Source organism: Pavona decussata, unplaced genomic scaffold (assembly GCF_977016875.1).
Source record: "Pavona decussata unplaced genomic scaffold, jaPavDecu1.1 SCAFFOLD_491, whole genome shotgun sequence".
NCBI lineage: Eukaryota > Metazoa > Cnidaria > Anthozoa > Scleractinia > Agariciidae > Pavona > Pavona decussata.
Genome location: NW_028145821.1, coordinates 1 through 20,000, shown reverse-complemented (window position 1 = coordinate 20,000; position 20,000 = coordinate 1). Strand labels below are relative to the sequence as shown.

Genomic DNA, 20,000 nt, shown 5'->3' with positions numbered 1-20,000 from the left:
GTTTCCTTTATTTTTCAAAAATGTAGTCATTAGATTTTTTCCATCTTTTGTATCCAGAAAAACTCACAAAACACTGACACAGTTGCACTACTTTCATGTAATTTTAACAGAGAGATCTCGTGTAAATATATTGATTTTGCGTTTTAATGTTTTGTAAAGATACCCTCTGTTAGCTTTGGGTTTCTCTTTTTAGGCGAGTTACGCTTTTAGCAGTTCCTTAGAAAACAGTTCATTTCCACGAAAACAACCAGTCACAATTTTTTGGTCAAATGCGCATGCGTGGCTTTAATTGGGTTTCATGGCAAAGATGAAAAGCATGCAAAAGGTCTTGGTGAATGACTTTTTTGCTTGCAAAGAAAAGAAAAAGAGTCCAGAAACGAGAAACTTAGCTATTTAGGAGCAAAACTTAACTTTATTATCCATTTCATGTGAAATTGAGGGATCGCTTTATCGACTGCCGTATTTGCGTACCACAACCCTAGCGCGCGCTTTATAGCATCACTGACAGAATCATTATCCATTTCATGTGAAATTGAGGGATCGCTTTATCGACTGCCGTATTTGCGTACCACAACCCTAGCGCGCGCTTCATAGCATCACTGACAGAATCTGTAAAGCGCGCGCAAACTGTGTTCGGCCACCTTAAAGAGATTATACAGTTAAAATCAATTTGTTTGATGACTGAACATTTTTCTTTTTTCAAAAAAGAAGGTAGGGGGCTAGATCAATGTAACTATTTGCATGGAATATTAGAATGATTCCTTGGCAAAGCAATCAACAACTATTTATATAAATGTGGTTTATAACATAAAACCATTGCTTTCTCTATGCAGTGAATGTCAGCCTTTATATCATTTTAATTTTTAGTAAAGGATTTTTTAAAGTGAAATTTATTAGTTAATTATAATGCAAATGTTATTAAATGCTAAGACTCCAGAAATGCTTGTATTTTCCATTTCAAAGGAGGTTTTAAAGTTAAAAACGGTGATAGGGGGGAGTGAGCATGGTATTTTACCATGGTTTGCATGAGGCGAGGGGGGGGGGAGGGGACGACGGAAAAAATATCTATTTTAGAACATCATCAGGTGGGGGGGCTTCCAAAATATGTAAGGGAGAATTTTATAAATAATCATAGGCCCCCATATACATGAATTATGAACCTTCCCTCAGGAGTGTTTAAAAATCTGCCACTGCCTGGGCACACAAGCCATGCACAGAGGGTGTAAACTTTTTTCTGGTAGATTTAGGCCTTGTGTTTTAGCCGTAAAAAAATAAATTGATGTAAGCTTCTTATTTACCATCACAGATCATGACCGATGTGATGAAAACATTGTATGGCTCAAGAATCACTTTGTTAATGGAAGTTTTTGTTGAGGCAGTTCATAAACTTGTAAATTATGCATTCTTGTGTGAACGTTTCTGTGCACTTCTCCCATCAAGGGATAGATCCAGTTATGTATTTAATTTCTTACCTTTTTATGAATGTTTATAATGGCAGGAACCAAATAGAACAGGCACTTACTGAGCATGTAACATTTTTCTTCAGCAGTAAAGATTTTAATTAGTTGGCCAGGTAGGGCTATCGCTCTAGCATGGTGTTTAACAGAGATTGGCCACTGGATGCCTGGGCGTAGCTGTGTTTATAAGCAACAGAGCCCTGTCACTCAATCATTCTTATAATTTTTTAACTGATAAAGAGGCATAACAAAAATATGCTGAACAAGGGGCATTCCCTGTATACATTTCCCATCACTCACCAATAATCTGGAGAGGAGATGGCTGATATTGAGGCCATGTTTAATGCAACCAGACCGTGCCTTCTGTTGATAACTGTGATTACAGATAAAAGGCCAAACTTCTTATCAGCCATCTCTTTTAATTAAAAGAAAACTTTCAAATTTGGTAGTGAGTAATGAATTATGAAAATTAATATGTACAGGTATTAATTTTTACAGTGCAATCTCAGCTATTTGAACCCTCAATTTTTCGACACTCCTGATTCTTTGAACAAATTGTTGTTAATTCTCTTGAATTTGCCTCAGTCAGATTGTCACCTCCTATTTTTTGAACAAAATTCTGTTTCCCTTGCAGGTTAAAAACAATTGGTATTCCACTGAAGTGATTCAGTTATCATATTTTTATTATACAAATGTTATACCCCAAGTTAATTGTTTTCTTTTACTTACTTCTGATTACCGTACAATAACTGTTTATTTTTCATGGGTTTTGTGACGTCAATGACCAGTGGTACAGTTTTCTACACCTTATCACATAGTCTGGTATACCTTTTTCAGTAACATAAGGAAAAACACTAATATTATTTTCCTTTTCCATTCTGTCCACTGGGTTTATGTAAAATCTTCTTTATTTGTATAAGAACACTGTTTAAACCACTGATTGTTTTAAAGAATGAAGTAATAAAATGCTTTTAATTTGCAATATTTCAAGCAAAATATTCATCATCATCATCATTTGGTCCTTTTCCCTTTAAGGGAAATGGGGCCTTGAAGCAAAATATCAGCTGTACATCATTTTGTGAATTCAGAAGAGGACTATTATATACACACTCAACTCTCTTTAAGCACTCTTGTACCATTCCATTTTTCTCGGAAAAACCAGATAATAAAAAGTTCAGATTCGGATCCAGACTGTGAAGTTGTTGCTGGTAATAGTAATCGTAACAGTGGATTATTACGCGAGAAAGTCTCAGAGAAAATACATTTTATACAAATTTGACAGCCAAAACACGGCAACCGGCCGTACAAAGTTCGATTTGAAACATTTATATTCTGTAGCATATAGCTTTGTGCTCGTTTTCGTGTACATTTTTTGAATAAAAAATGTCTTTTAGGAAATTTTATTGTGGTACTCAAATGCAAAATTACCTTGAAAAATGTTTACTGCGTATTTGTTGCATATTTTGTCGTCTTCACTTGAGCTCCCTCGACGAGGTCGTCTAGCGAGGCAGGCAAAGCGCTGTGGTTCTTCTTTCTTTTGCTTTTTTTCCCTCGGGCTCAGGGGGGAGGAGATAGGCAAACCCCGATCAAAATTTTGGGAAAATTTTCTTCATTTCCTTAACAGTTGTACTTGAAATCACTTTGCGAGTCTTGCGAACGCTTTGAAATGTTTTCAAGTTGTGCCGGGAGACACAGAAAGCGTGACGTCACAACCGTGTTTACATACTCTCATCTAAATACACCTATCGACCAATGAGAGCGCGTGTACTATCTCAAATATTTTATAAAATGTAATCTGACAGAACAGGTGCATATTCAATGTGCAATGCTGTCATGACCAACCCTCCGTGCATTTCTCTCTATTCTTTATCTTCGGGATTTTCATAGTCAGCTAGTCACAGCTATCTTCTAAATTTCTCCGTCTGATTTGTCATGAAAAATTGTATAATTTCCCATTTTATAGAACTGCTATCGATAATGGCTTAAGCATCTCCAACTGCAGAATTAGTTCTTTCAGATTCCCACTGGCCACTGTCTTCATGTACTCGATGTATCCTGATGAGGTAATCAGAGTCTCCAAATTCTGGACATTTCGGTATTTCGGAACCTGACTTCATCAAACAACATTATCTTAACAACATTAGTTATGATATAGATCACATTAAAAATTGGCTGCAATTGTTTTTCTCCTCCAGAAAAATTGATTTTTAAAGACAATCTATTGGTATGTTAAGGTGACCGAATACAGTTTTTTAGTGTACAGGTGTTAGAAGACGTTATTTGGAAACTATGTACTTCTGGACGCCCAAAATTGGTATGGTGTAAGACTACATGTAACTAAGAAGGAATGTATTTTCGTATGTCTTGTTGAGCTAAGTACCGTTTCCATGGTAACGCAGCGAACTATTAAACGTCCATAAATAGTAGGTTTCCTTTATTTTTCAAAAATGTAGTCATTAGATTTTTTCCATCTTTTGTATCCAGAAAAACTCACAAAACACTGACACAGTTGCACTACTTTCATGTAATTTTAACAGAGAGATCTCGTGTAAATATATTGATTTTGCGTTTTAATGTTTTGTAAAGATACCCTCTGTTAGCTTTGGGTTTCTCTTTTTAGGCGAGTTACGCTTTTAGCAGTTCCTTAGAAAACAGTTCATTTCCACGAAAACAACCAGTCACAATTTTTTGGTCAAATGCGCATGCGTGGCTTTAATTGGGTTTCATGGCAAAGATGAAAAGCATGCAAAAGGTCTTGGTGAATGACTTTTTTGCTTGCAAAGAAAAGAAAAAGAGTCCAGAAACGAGAAACTTAGCTATTTAGGAGCAAAACTTAACTTTATTATCCATTTCATGTGAAATTGAGGGATCGCTTTATCGACTGCCGTATTTGCGTACCACAACCCTAGCGCGCGCTTTATAGCATCACTGACAGAATCATTATCCATTTCATGTGAAATTGAGGGATCGCTTTATCGACTGCCGTATTTGCGTACCACAACCCTAGCGCGCGCTTCATAGCATCACTGACAGAATCTGTAAAGCGCGCGCAAACTGTGTTCGGCCACCTTAAAGAGATTATACAGTTAAAATCAATTTGTTTGATGACTGAACATTTTTCTTTTTTCAAAAAAGAAGGTAGGGGGCTAGATCAATGTAACTATTTGCATGGAATATTAGAATGATTCCTTGGCAAAGCAATCAACAACTATTTATATAAATGTGGTTTATAACATAAAACCATTGCTTTCTCTATGCAGTGAATGTCAGCCTTTATATCATTTTAATTTTTAGTAAAGGATTTTTTAAAGTGAAATTTATTAGTTAATTATAATGCAAATGTTATTAAATGCTAAGACTCCAGAAATGCTTGTATTTTCCATTTCAAAGGAGGTTTTAAAGTTAAAAACGGTGATAGGGGGGAGTGAGCATGGTATTTTACCATGGTTTGCATGAGGCGAGGGGGGGGGGAGGGGACGACGGAAAAAATATCTATTTTAGAACATCATCAGGTGGGGGGGCTTCCAAAATATGTAAGGGAGAATTTTATAAATAATCATAGGCCCCCATATACATGAATTATGAACCTTCCCTCAGGAGTGTTTAAAAATCTGCCACTGCCTGGGCACACAAGCCATGCACAGAGGGTGTAAACTTTTTTCTGGTAGATTTAGGCCTTGTGTTTTAGCCGTAAAAAAATAAATTGATGTAAGCTTCTTATTTACCATCACAGATCATGACCGATGTGATGAAAACATTGTATGGCTCAAGAATCACTTTGTTAATGGAAGTTTTTGTTGAGGCAGTTCATAAACTTGTAAATTATGCATTCTTGTGTGAACGTTTCTGTGCACTTCTCCCATCAAGGGATAGATCCAGTTATGTATTTAATTTCTTACCTTTTTATGAATGTTTATAATGGCAGGAACCAAATAGAACAGGCACTTACTGAGCATGTAACATTTTTCTTCAGCAGTAAAGATTTTAATTAGTTGGCCAGGTAGGGCTATCGCTCTAGCATGGTGTTTAACAGAGATTGGCCACTGGATGCCTGGGCGTAGCTGTGTTTATAAGCAACAGAGCCCTGTCACTCAATCATTCTTATAATTTTTTAACTGATAAAGAGGCATAACAAAAATATGCTGAACAAGGGGCATTCCCTGTATACATTTCCCATCACTCACCAATAATCTGGAGAGGAGATGGCTGATATTGAGGCCATGTTTAATGCAACCAGACCGTGCCTTCTGTTGATAACTGTGATTACAGATAAAAGGCCAAACTTCTTATCAGCCATCTCTTTTAATTAAAAGAAAACTTTCAAATTTGGTAGTGAGTAATGAATTATGAAAATTAATATGTACAGGTATTAATTTTTACAGTGCAATCTCAGCTATTTGAACCCTCAATTTTTCGACACTCCTGATTCTTTGAACAAATTGTTGTTAATTCTCTTGAATTTGCCTCAGTCAGATTGTCACCTCCTATTTTTTGAACAAAATTCTGTTTCCCTTGCAGGTTAAAAACAATTGGTATTCCACTGAAGTGATTCAGTTATCATATTTTTATTATACAAATGTTATACCCCAAGTTAATTGTTTTCTTTTACTTACTTCTGATTACCGTACAATAACTGTTTATTTTTCATGGGTTTTGTGACGTCAATGACCAGTGGTACAGTTTTCTACACCTTATCACATAGTCTGGTATACCTTTTTCAGTAACATAAGGAAAAACACTAATATTATTTTCCTTTTCCATTCTGTCCACTGGGTTTATGTAAAATCTTCTTTATTTGTATAAGAACACTGTTTAAACCACTGATTGTTTTAAAGAATGAAGTAATAAAATGCTTTTAATTTGCAATATTTCAAGCAAAATATTCATCATCATCATCATTTGGTCCTTTTCCCTTTAAGGGAAATGGGGCCTTGAAGCAAAATATCAGCTGTACATCATTTTGTGAATTCAGAAGAGGACTATTATATACACACTCAACTCTCTTTAAGCACTCTTGTACCATTCCATTTTTCTCGGAAAAACCAGATAATAAAAAGTAAAGTAAGAAATATTTTTTGCAGAATGCTTATTAAAATAATGATACATGGTAGGTTAATCTAAATGAATGGGCCTTCTTAGATGAGGTGCTATCCATAAGCTGGAGTGATGTCTGAGGCTGCAACAGTGTAATGTTTAGCAGTCTAATGACTTCTTCAATTGGGATTTTGCTTGTAAGGACAAAGGTTAATAGGTTGAAGCTAGGCCTGTACTTAAATTGAGAAACCAGAGAATGAAATCTGCAGTGTAAATTATTGTGGTCAAGAAAACCGCCTAATTTTCTTCTCAGTATTACCTCAGTAAGGAAATATTGGCCATGCAAGGTAAAGTAAAACTCTTTGCCTTTGGCAGGATTCAAACCCATTACCCCAGGATTTTGATCACTGATGGACCAAATGTACTCACTAGGGCAATGCAAAATTTAAGTGGTTTCCTTCCTACACAGAAATTTACGCTCCAGAGATAATTATCTGATTTCCCAGTTGTATAATCAGTACTGTACAGCACAAAATTTCATTATCCCTTAATTGTTGTATTATTTCTTTACTTTACTCCAAGTGAACTCTCATGTAGCAACCTGTAAAAAAACTGCTGGGGATAACTGACTCCATAACTGTCTGATGGTTTTGTTTTTGGTAAAGATTTTGACAGGGACGGTTGACGATTTAATTACCCAAGTGTTATTGACTTCATGTCAAACAATTTGCTTACTTTAAAAACCAGGTAACAAATGGCTAGGGACTGCAAAAACACTTTTTTCCTGTTAAATAAATTATTAGACCTACGAAATTTATTGCGTTCAAAAATTACATACAAAGAACGTACTCCTTACACAGATTGGAGTCGAGATTGTATGGGACAACCAACCTTGATTGCCATGAATGAAAGGATCTTGGGACATGAATCTGGCACCCCCTGCAGATTTTGTAGGGGCAGATGATATCATCACCAACTTGGCAAAGGAGGGAGAACCTAGGATCGAGGTCAACAAAATATGCACTCTCTAATTAACAAATCAACGGCAGTTTTGGATGGTCTATACTCTTATAGACCATAAAATGACATCAAAAAATGTTCAAAACTCAAACTCAGTGGAACCACGAGTCGCAGGCGAGTGGTGTCACTGCCAAGTTTTGGACATTTTATGGTCTATAATTAAGAGTATAGACCATAGAAAACTGCAGTCGATTTGCTTTTTACAATAACATGGAAAAAGTACGAGCGGAATTGGCTATTTTTTTCCTTGAGAAAGGGCGCGCGTTACATCTGATGTCATTTTTATTGTCTCTACTCTTAAATGGGAAAAATATACTGCATTCTTACATGTACATGTAGATTAAGTTAAAGTGCACCTAACCCCCCAATTTTTTTTTTCGCTTAAACAAATCCTATTGTCTGGATTATTCCCTTGCAAAAAGACATCTTGACTCTCTAGTAAATCAATATCAAAGGCTGATGGAACTGAGCACCTAGTTTTGAGTTTCTACAAAAACCAAAATAAACAAATCCATTCTGTACAAGAATAGCTATAAACCTGGGAAAAACAGAAATTTTTAAAATGAGCTTTTTAATCTAATTTATTGAATTAATCAGCTAGAAGTACAGTATTTTAAAGAAAATAGAAAAATGACACAAAGCTAACTTGACTTGAAATATTTATCCTGTATTCAAACATTCTCCAATGTGCATCTCCCTCAAATAGAACCTAAACATCAACAAAAAAAATCACTCAATTTGACTAGAAAACGATGAAATTTAAAATATTTTGAAAATCCCCACGATTAATGACTCGTTTTTTAATTTCTAATTGGTCCGCAGTTTGAAACGATCTCTTAGTATTGTGCATATTATGTAACATAGCCGACCACATTCATATAACGACACTGGCCTACTATTGTCCGTATTAACTTGAAATTTTAACATTATCTTGATTAAACATTAAAGGTTTCTATTAGAAATTGCTCCCCTAGTACAAAGGTGCCTATGCATCCATACATAAACTGACAAAGATTTAAAGTTAGTCCTTGCCTCCTAGATTGACGGAGCCGTCGGACCTTTTGCCTCTCGCCGACACAGCAAAACCCCTTCTACTTTTGACACTTATCACACTAAAAATTTTCCTTCAACCCAACAGATCTGCTGTAGAACGGAACATTTTTCACACAGTCACGCAGGAAAAATAAGATGAGGCGACTAGGAAAACTTCGATCGCCTCCAAATTTGAAAGCTTCTGCTAACTTTCCTAGCGCTTAAAAAGATCCTTGATCCACCACGCTGATTAGATGCACCATCCTAATACAGGAAGACGTCTAAACACAACTATTTTTATCCAAATCTCTAGAACAAAGCAAGACAACTAAATTCTCCAAATCGTCCGCCATATTTGTTTATGAAATTGAAGTTCGCGCGTGTGTACGAAGAATCTGGGTACTAGCAATCTTGGTTCCTACGCGCGGGGGCTCTGGGGACGACATTGCGACAAATCAGCATTAAATAATTGTACCCTCTGTTCCTCTGTACAGGGGCGGGGGAGAAGACTCGTCAAATTTTCGTATCAGCATCATCCAACAAAAGTTGACGTCACATCCGGTCAAATTGGCGCCCAGCAGCCTCCCTCGGCGAAGTCGAATGATGGCGTCTGGGTCAGGCATGATTTCTTCGGATTTTTGAGCCATCAGTATCAGGAATTGTGAACTGTGGATATGAAAGATGTTGTAAAGATATTGCTTCGACTTCATGAGCAAGAGTTTTCCAAAGGAGTGATTTTTTCTATTGTTTTGACGGAAAATACGAGACAGCTAAGCGTCGTGTCATGGCGAAAATTTCACACTCTCAAAACGAGTGGCGTTCAGACGTTTGGCTCTTGTGGCTTCTGATCGTTCGAAAGATGAAATTTTAATAGCCTATCCCGTGTGCAACATAATGGAGGAGACATCGTCAGTCATAGTTTGCAGTGTTAACATCGGTAACCTAATTATCACTCGACGTGAAGTGTTGGAAGCCTGTGTCATTGAAGCTGTTCCAATTGTCTTCGTTGTAAGAGACTCGTAATCTTCCAGAAAAGAACTGGAAATGAAGATAACGGTTATCTTCATTTCCAGTTCTTTTCTGCCGACGTGAGTACCTTTACATGTGGGCTTTAGAGTAATAAGTCGGTTTTGTGCTTCGTAGTTCTTTAATAAAGACGCAAGTGACGTTCAATTAATAAATAGCTATAGTGATTCTCTTACAGTGGAATCTCGATTTAACGAACCTCTATTTAACGAAGTCCTCGATATAACGAACGATATTCTATGTCCCAGCCAAAGTTACAGTAAAATGTATGGAATAGAACCTTGATATAACGAACCTCGTTATAACGAATCGAATTCTTCGATATAACGAACATAATCCGGAAGCCCAAACGTAAAATCTACCTTGATATAACGAATTACAATGTCAACACTTTTAAAATCGCTACTCTGAAAGTGTCGTTTCTTTGTAAACAAAAGCTGCGCGTCTGCTCAAAAGTGAAAATAATTGCTACTGAAAGCCACCATGCTTAACGAATTGCATCTCAAAACGCGGCACTTCTGGGTGACGAAAATTGCATTGAATTGCGTAACAGAAGTCACCTGTGTTACAAATCAATCATTAACTATGACCTCGATACAACGAACATTTTGGTCGTTTCCCCTCAAGTTCGTTATATCGAGGTTTTCGATATAACGAACCCTCGATTTAACGAACAAATTTAACCGGTCCCGCAGTCAAATATGGCCCGAGTATAAGCTGAAAACAGCTTCTTGTTTGTGTGTGATTTGTCACGGGTGAGGGAATGAATTTGAGCCCTTTTGCCAGTAAATTGATCTGGTCATTTAGGAGTTCTTTGTTTGGGAGGTTTTGGATGTGCTTTTTGTTTGCCTCTGTTTGTATTTTTATTGTTCTTAAACTTTGATTTTTGTTTTTGTGTTCCTTGCGCTTTCTGTTTGCTACGTTTGTAGCTTGAGATATATTGTGTTTGGCCCCCATGCGTTGATGAGACTCAGGAAACCGACATGTGTACTTTTCATTTTGTTTATTCTCCATTTCACTAAGTCTTTCCATCAATACACTGAATTATGCGACACTTGACTGACGATTTGCAGCGATTGATTTTACATTGTCGATGCTTACATTCATACCAGCTGGCCCCGACCGCGCTGGTTCGGATATGCTTTTACTATTTCCAACAGTGCGTTGATCTTTCGGTCTTTTAGATCGTTTAATTTCGACCCTTTGGCGGTCGATTTTTCGATAGTGAAAACGAGTGAGCGCTTTGACATATTCCTGCTCGGCGTTTTTTCGAAGGCGTTTAATGTCCGTTTTAAATTCAGTGTCGGCTCTTACCCTTGCCCTCGCCTTATATTGAAGGGTTGCCGGGCTTGTTCCTTTCTCAGTGTGTCTTTTCAAGGAATTTATGGCTTGCTCGGAGTGGCTGATCTTTCACTCGGCGGACTGGCTGCTGGGTCTCTTCGAGGGTTCCTTTCCTTGGTTCTTACATGCTCTCTTCGACTCCTGGAAGGGAGGAACGTCGTTATCGCATTTGCCGAATTTCCGCCCATCGACTGGGCCTCCGATGATGCAAACCCTTCTGATGATTAGTAAAGACCTGGCCTTTTTGTTTGTGTCAGTCAAGCAAGACCGATTTTAAAAGGAGGAATGATAGAGATAGTTCTCGGTATCAATCCGAAGAAAGCTGCAAAACACATGCACATTTCTACGGAATCACTTATCGGTATTAGCCCTACTGTGGATCGAAATCACAGCTACCTGATTGGCTAAAACCAATGAGCCAATGGAATTGCAGAATTTTCAATCCGAAACTCATCTAAAGAATCGGCAACTGAAGAGATCTACAAGATTAGGATCGAATTCAAACCTGACCATTGCCTAAAATGCCACAGAATTTGCTAACGGCCCCTGGCTAGAGCAACACAGAATTACCTAATCAAATCACAGGAGGAAATCTGCAACACAAACCTCGCAGTTACAGAGCGGAGCGGAGCGATAACAAAAACACAGCCGTAACTAAAGTGGCCTTTAGCCCTCAATTTAACCCATTACATAGCTTTCAAAGAAGCTACATTGCTAAAGAAAGGATCAGGAGACAACCGTGATAAGAAACACAACATCTTGCAACAAAAACAAATAGCCGGACCCGGCGATACAAAAGCTGCAAGATAATGTAATGTAATAATTATTACACAGTACAAATCTTGTCCTTACAAAGATAAATAGAGAGGCTATACTGTCACCATACGCGCTGAAATGAGCCATGCCAAGCTTGAACCAAATGCCGCAAACGGCATCAGAACGTCAGTCGCTAGACTAGACTGCAAGCAGTCCCTTTCTGGTTAGTCGAGAGGGTGCGCTCACAGAGCAACGAGACTGGAGAGAGGAGACTGAAATAAACGATCGCGCTCGGCTATTTCGCGCGACCTCTCGACCATCCAGAAAGGGATTGCTTGCAGTCTATCGCAAGACAGAAACAACAAGAGGTCAAAATGACCGTTGTGATCAAAATACAAAACATGCGACATTCAAGCACATGGCTTTGTTCAGTGAATATCAAGCAAATCCTCCAAATCATAAATGACATTTGATAAGGAGAAAATCCAGCGCTAGAAGAAAATTTAGGGGGTACGTCTCATTTCATAGCGAAAAGGGTGTTCTCTAAAAGATATGCCCGGAGGGCAAAACTTTTAACTAGGCTAAAACACGTACATTAGAGTCGCGCAGGCTTGTCAACCCCATAATTGCCGTGTTATATACCTGAACAGAATCCGAAGTAGATTTTGTTTCAGAAAACGAGATTGCGAGAACTCATTTTTGTGATTAGTTATGTTCAACAGAATTCTTAAAAAATCTGGCGAATTTTTTTTTTACCATATCTATTCAGTAGTGGTTCTTACTGTGCTCATGTATATTAATATACTAGAAATACGTGACTCGTAAAACCGGGGCTGGGTGGAAAGCCCTCTTTACTCGTATTGTAGCATCAAATGAGGAGATTAAAAGGGGCATAGGATTTTTTTTTGATGAGCATGGTCTTTTCGTAGTTCCACAGGCTAGTTTGCGGTTGAAAATCTTTTTCTGACGCGACGTAATGTATAACGAGCGTGCAGCGCTGTCGTGTTGGATGAATTTATTTCTCACGGAAAATTATTTTACCGCGGCCACAAAAGGTGTAATTTCTTCAATACAATCTTTCACAAAAGAAAATTCTAAAAGAAATGGAAAAGATTCTGGAGAGATAGTTCTGTATCCAGTGAATATTGATGAACATTGCAGTTGAAATTTGACCATGAACGCATATTTTTTCCGATGTATGAAAATTTTGCTCCATACGACGCCAGACAGTCTGACGTCATTCATATTTTGTTTTTCACTGTTGCTAGGCAACAGTGCGGACACCTTATATATATATATATATATATATATATATATATTTCCCCTCGAATTCACGCGGCTTAGCTCTGCTCGGGCCGGCTCGGCCCGACAAATTTATTAACCTCGCTTCGCGAGGAATTAAGGATATATTAACTAAAGGTAAAAAGCTAGAATTTACGAGCACTCAACTGTTAAAGTTAATGGTTTATTAGTTCTAGCTCTGTTGATAACTGTATGATGAGACCGAAAAGGACTGTAAATAGAAGCAATGTTTGTAGATTCAAGTGGCGTGTAATTCCAAGAAAATATGCACTTGGACAGTAAGAAAATCTTAATTCAGAAAATAATTTTGTATGTACAAATTTAAGATAAATAGATTACAGTTTTTGAGAGTTAACACGATGGACAGTTCCAAGAAAAAGAATACATCGTTTGCTAAGTGTTTCAGAGAAATTACAGTGTTTACAATAAATTTACTGTCTTACTACACTGCAACTGCTTGTTTGAAGAGGACTTGTAACTGTAATCCTTATAATAGGCCATTTTCGAGTTACTTTAAACCTCATTATGAAAGCGAGGATAAGTGCAAAGCTTCTATAAAATTATAAAAATTAGTTTTCATTCCTTGGGAAGTCTTGCACTTAGCCTCGCTTTCGTAATGAGGTTCAAAGCAGCTAGGAAATGGCTTATTATACTGAGTGCTGCCTAATTCAAGTGCTTAAGACTGATGTGTTGTTCAGTCAGTGATAGCATACTAGGGAAAAAGAAATTCTAGTTCCCCCAACAGGAGTCGAAACTGGAACCTTTCGATTACTGGTTTGGATGGTCTACCACTGAGCTACAGTAGACTCGTTGGGCCCAGTCTATTTCTAAATTTGTTATTTATGTCTGAATTGATCCTTTGATCCATAATAATGTAAGGATCTAAATTTCTCTTTGCATTTTGTCAAAGCAGGATCAAACATAAACGTCCAATGAACGTCGTACACGATGACCACCGCATGTGAATTGTGCCTTCACACTGATGTTTGAACAAATGCTCCCAACATGGACCATAACATATAAATGAATCCACTGAGGAGCATAAAAATTAGGCAAAAGCAGTATCGATCTGACGGTTCAGCTCTCGCGATTCAGTGGTTTCGGTGGTACTTATCTTTTGATTAAATTGCTTTCCCCAAGTTACATCATTTGCTTCTAAGCAATAAGGCAAGCTTTGTTTGGGGTTTGTCACTTAACAACCGCATTATTTGGATAACACTGGGAGGTTGGATGGGATAGAAGGCACCAGATAACTTTCATCGTTGAAAGGAATGATTAAATAAACACAAGTAGTTGAAGCTTGTGCGTTTAGTTCTTCAAGCTACAAGCTTGCATAAATTCTGTAGAAAATTTCCTCTTGTCCCTTATTGCTACAAAATACAAATGCTAACTCAATCAACAAGATATTCCGATTGAAGGGAGGGGTGGGGGGGGGGGGGAAGATGAACACTTGACTCGAAGAAAGCTTGCAGGGTTACTGTGATCAGTTTTTTGGCAATGGAACTGGTGTACCATGTTTTGCCGTGTGATCAGATCTTCTGAAGTCGTCCTGAACTGCTATGTTTGGTCACTACCTTTGCTCCTCTTTTAACGTTGTGGCCAAGTAGGCAGCTTGGGCGACTATGCCCCGTGTAAACTCGGGTAACAATGCTATCAGCTTTGCTGTAGTGGTCTTGACGTACCATATTTTGAAAGAGAGCACTCTATTCATTGAAGGACGTTATCTCCTAATACAGAGCTACTTTTGCGTAGTTTGTGACTGCGGAAAGCAGATCTTAGGAAGGGTTTCAAAAAAGTGGGAGGGCAACTACGCATTTTCCAGAGATAATTAAGAATGACAATGCATGGTGTGATTAAGACTAATTATCTTTTTGGATTTTAATAACCCTTACTAAGACCTTCTTTTTCTGCAGAATCATAAGCCCAGCAAAAACACCCTTGAAATGCTAGGCACCATCCTAAGGAAATCAAGCGTTTTTTGGAGCATCCCAAGATGTTTAGAATGTTTGCATAGTAGCAACAGAAGGCACCATACCTCAATCGAACGCTGCCAATCGTCCTTCTTATGGTTTTCCTCCCATAACATTCCTTTCAAGCTGTGTCTGCTGTGACACCCTAAACTTGTAATGTGGATATCTGTCTGCAGTGGTACTGAGATCACTCTGCTCAATGGACCTGAGTCACAGTTTAGTTTAAAGAAGACTGGTATGAGTGTGTAATCCTGGGGATGCTGTGATCAGCTTTTCTGCAGTGCACCATGTTTGGACACTACCCTGGTGCGTTTTAGTCGTCGCCAATGACCTGTGTCATAGTTCATTTCAAAGAGCATTTCTACAAGTTGGGTCTGCTGTGACCCATCGGATGCTGTTACATTCTCCGTGTTTTCACTTAGCGTGATAGTAATTATTGGACCTTGATGAGAATAAGGTTTTTCTGTGAAAGGCAAGCACAACGAACGTTAAACAATAGCAATAAGCTTTCTAACATCATTACCACTTTAATGCACAGGGCAATAACCTGAGTATCAGACTTTTTTGAAGGGAAGAGAAACAAAAGCTTGACGCAAGTGAATTCATTCAAACTTTCCGCCCTCCTCACTACACAATGTACGTCTATGAAAAGTTCAGTTCAGTTCTGGTTAAGTCAAGCTAATGGGGTTCAAATACTTGCAAGATTGACTGCCGGTAGTGCCCACAAACCCTACATGAACTAACGCTACAGGAAAAAAACTTCAGATAATCGGACAAAACAACTTAAACGTAAATTTCCAGAAATGTGTGGAATACAGTCTTTTAACACGAGAAGATGAATGCTTTTGTGTCAGGTCTTCCCTTCCTTTTTCCTCACGCACCCCCCCCCCCCCCACCCCTTAGATCAACAGGGACATAACTTGGAAGGTTTTATGTTACCTACTAAGTGGGATCAAAACCACAAATTTAAACGATACAACAGGTACCCCTATCATTCTTACATCCAAGTCTCCTATTTCAGGGGTTTGTGGCTTCAAACATATCCAGACATCTGTAATTGAAGATTTTTAAATATCTCAGGATTTTATTTCAAAACTACAGTGTGGTGACAGTGTGGGGATGTGGGGTACTTTACCTCGCGCACCATGAGAATGAGAATGAGAGCCTTTTCTGCCCGACTCACACGGTTTACATTCTTGAAAGCTAACATTTGGTCTCGCTGTAAAAAGTAACGAATATCTACATGTAGTTGACTCATCTACCAGGAACACAGGTTCCTTGAAGGGAGGAGTAGGGAACACATGACCATAAAGTGTTATAAGATCAAGATCTTAACATGAAGTGGACTACTTCAACCCAACTACTCAAATGCCACAATAAACTGAAGACAAAAGTAAACGTCATAATTATAAGAGCATGTATGTACAGGTATGTCCAGTTCAATAACCACAGACTATAACACCCTCACGCACCCTACACTCTTCGATGTAAATAATTCAATGGCAATAGTGGTCTGAACTAACATGAAATAATTTCAATTGAATTCAAAACACTTCAGTCTTTGCCCTTCCACATCTGCTAAACCTTTCGTTTTTCATCTACACTTTGGCACTGTTCAGATTATCAAAAAACCTTTTGAATGGACAAACATAAATGTTCCTGAAGTCCACCCAAGACATGTGCAACACCTTTGTCCATACCGTAAGGGTCAATTGTCGTTTATTTACTTGTTGCTGCTGACTGCCACCAGGCGTAGCACCAGGAAGGACAGAGGAAGGGGTTCTTGTGGAATCGGCAGCAGGAGGTGCGGTGGAGGTTGAGGAATTGGCTGCCAATGCTGCAGCTGCTGCTTGTTTCTGCCGTCTCTCCCTCATCATTAGTTTTCACTGTTGTTCCACGTGCATCTGATAAGATAATACAAAATGCAGAAGCTTGATGGCTACTTTTGTTACTGCGCATAAGTTCTGCACATCTCGAGATAGTGGGGTGTCGTATGGGTGGTGCCTATTAATACAAGGATATTTTTGCATGGTTTAAAACTATCCAGAGAAAGCAGAACTTAGCAAGTGCTCTCGGTATCGAAAAAGGAGTAACCATGCATTTTTCAGAGATAGTAAATTAAAGCCTAAATTTGGAAAAAACGTCATACATTGCATTTGTCAGGTTTTTTGGATGCTACCAAATACCAAATGTCAGAACAGCTTGTACAACAATGTTGTGATAATGGTGCCAGCGTTTGAAACTTTACATGTACATGAAACCCTAAAATGCGGCTACCCTAATGGAAGCCTGTGAGCAGTACATAAACATTTCTTTATGTTGTGTGGCATACTAGAAAATTGAAAATGAAATTCAACTTTTTTCAATTTAACAACCAATGAAAGACAAATGCAATGTAAAAGTAGACTTCTCCAGAAAAAAGAACAATAGTGGCTTATTGCTTCCAACTCTCTCTCTTGAGGTTAATAGTACTCTCACCGAGCGCATCTGAAGGAGGAGCTTGTGAAGTACTTGACACAGCTTGTGGAACATACGGATGGTGTAGACGATGGGGGTGCAACGTTTGCTGAGGGTGTCTCTGGGCTTGAAGGAGGCTTCAAAGCAAAACGAAAATCAAATAGCTGAATGTCAATTTATGATATACACAAAAGAAATATCACAGATCTTGATCAAAACAATTGCCAGTCACAAATTACTGAAGTAAGCTTGCTCAAGTACACAATTAAAGTAAAATAAGGTTTCCGCAACTGGTGGGAGTTGAGCCGGCTGGAACATTCCTCACTGACTACAGTGTACCTAAACAACCTACATTGTACAGCCTAAAGTTTGACCATTTGACTGAAACCAATTGAGTTGCATGAGCGGGTTTTTTTCTTGCCTTGATACATAAGGCAAGTCATGATCAAATGAGAAATCCTTTTAGAAAGTTTGACCATTCAAATTAACTTCACGAACGACATCCTCAAGCGTGACCATTTGAAAATTTCAAGATGCTGGTATTAAACAAATAAACGAAAAAAAAAACATTGCTACATAACGATATTCCTTCCAGAAGTGTGTGACAAAACTCCTAGTCGATTAATGCTACAGAAACTTGAGCGAACAACCGAACGCTTATCGATTCACTGGGCCTTTGAAATAAACACGCCAAGTAACAATTTCACGCAACAACGAGAAGACCACATCGTTGTAAGCCAATTAGCAATTCAGGAAAATAGAAAAAAGTGTTCGAAAGTTGGGTGATTTCATATCTCTAATTATAACGGCCTCTCATGTAACAAGCTTAGAAATGCTTCTCGTCGAATGTTCATCCACGCCATGTTTGCAACCAAAGGTTCGAGACAGCCTTGCTTTGGCGTGTCAGGCAAGTACCAAGGGACCTCTGCCATCGCTTTATACACATTATACACTGACTAAAGTTATATGCCGTTTGTAGGCTGTGGTTTTTCTTCGCTGGAAACAACGTTAAAGGATATTAGGGGGTTAGCGTCGTCCATCTTCCCATCAAGTTCCATGAGTTAATAGGTGACAGAAAGAGAGGAATAATTTAAAATAATTATTAATCTGCAATTCAAATATATTACTCTCGACTTCAAATTTTTGATTTCTTTGCCTTTCATATGCAAATATCATACCATTTTATAAAAAAGAAAAAAGGGACAAATAATTTGGGAACATGGACCATTTGAGGCGTTATTAGATTATTATACGGTAGTTAGAAAGAAACTGGTAAAAAAAGGAAATGTTATTATATACGTTTGGTACTTTTGCTATTGCGAACCTTTCAATTCCCTGCCAAAGTTTGAAAAGTTATCAACAACAGGAAACAAGAAATTAATAATAATAATTATAATAAAAATAAAAACAAGCACTACTAGGGGGAAGGCTGTTTATCTCAGGTCTCGAGAAGGAGAAGCTAGCCGCTAATAAAAGGAGGAGGGGGCTTAATCACTGGGCGTTTAAAGCTTTTTCCAAACATTAATTTTGAAAAAACCTGAACGAGGGCTTATTAGAGTGGAGACCTTTTATAGAGAAGGGGTGCAAAGGAATATATATTTGCAATATTCCGATTGAATGTGATCCATAGCTATGTAGCGTCATTTTCAGAGGGAAAGAAAAATATATGACATTCACATTGTTAGAACTACAGGTGAAAGAATAAATAAGTGAATGATCATCACAGTTATGAACACAACCTTAGTAAATAAAACCAGTGATAAACTGTGTTTGCAAGGACCACCGTGACAAAATAAAAGTACCGGATCCTGTAGTGAAGGATCTAATCAGCAAAAAAATTTGTAAAGCAAATAATCTAAAAAAAGAGCAAGGCTGATTTCACGGTCAGGGAAGTATATTTTCCAATATTTCGAAAGGCACGGCCTTTCTTCTTCAGGGTATGTTTGAGACTGACCCTGTGGCAAGATACGTTACAATTTTAAACAGTTACAATAGATACCTGATAAAAGGCTAAAGTTACATAAACAAAAACGTTACAATTTGAAATTTGAAATTTGAAATTTAAAAATACAACTGGTAAATAGGTATAAGCTAACGTTACAACGTGGTAGACGAAAACAAAATACGTAACAATGAGTAAATAACATAACTTAGGAAGATGAAAGACGGGAAAAATGTTCATGTCTCATCTCTCCTATTAAGACCTAAGGGTTCAATAGTTTGACCTCTGTCGATGAGGTATGCCTCTCTAGCTTTGCGTACACTGTCACGATTAGATTTGATGAGTTCGAGAGGAATTAGTAGCATGTCAGAAGCGTTATGGTCGTTAGAAAGAAAATGTTCTGAAACTGTGGTAGGTTTGGAACTGTTTGTTTGTTTGTCGACTGGTCTACCGTGTTCGTTAAAACGGTCTTTAAGTCGTCGTTTTGTTTCTCCTATGTATTGTTTGTGGCAGCGGTTGCAGTGTACCATGTAAATAACGTTTTTAGAGTTACAGTCTATATGATGAGTAATATGTCTAGTTTCGCCGGTAGAATGAAATGTGTAGCTGGTACGTCCGTCTGTTATGTAGTTGCAAGTTAAACAGTTGTTTCCACATCGAAAA

At 38.0% G+C, this 20,000-nt stretch overlaps 1 long non-coding RNA gene across 1 annotated transcript; it reads right to left on the bottom strand.

The window, feature by feature from the left end:
- Window positions 1–13,117: 13,117 nt before the first annotated feature.
- Window positions 13,118–17,534, bottom strand: LOC146450128 (uncharacterized). Its single transcript, XR_014860380.1, has 3 exons — window positions 17,417–17,534; window positions 16,639–16,842; window positions 13,118–15,401 (listed from the first exon to the last, which is right to left on the bottom strand). It is a non-coding gene; the product is annotated as an uncharacterized LOC146450128 (long non-coding RNA).
- Window positions 17,535–20,000: the final 2,466 nt, after the last annotated feature.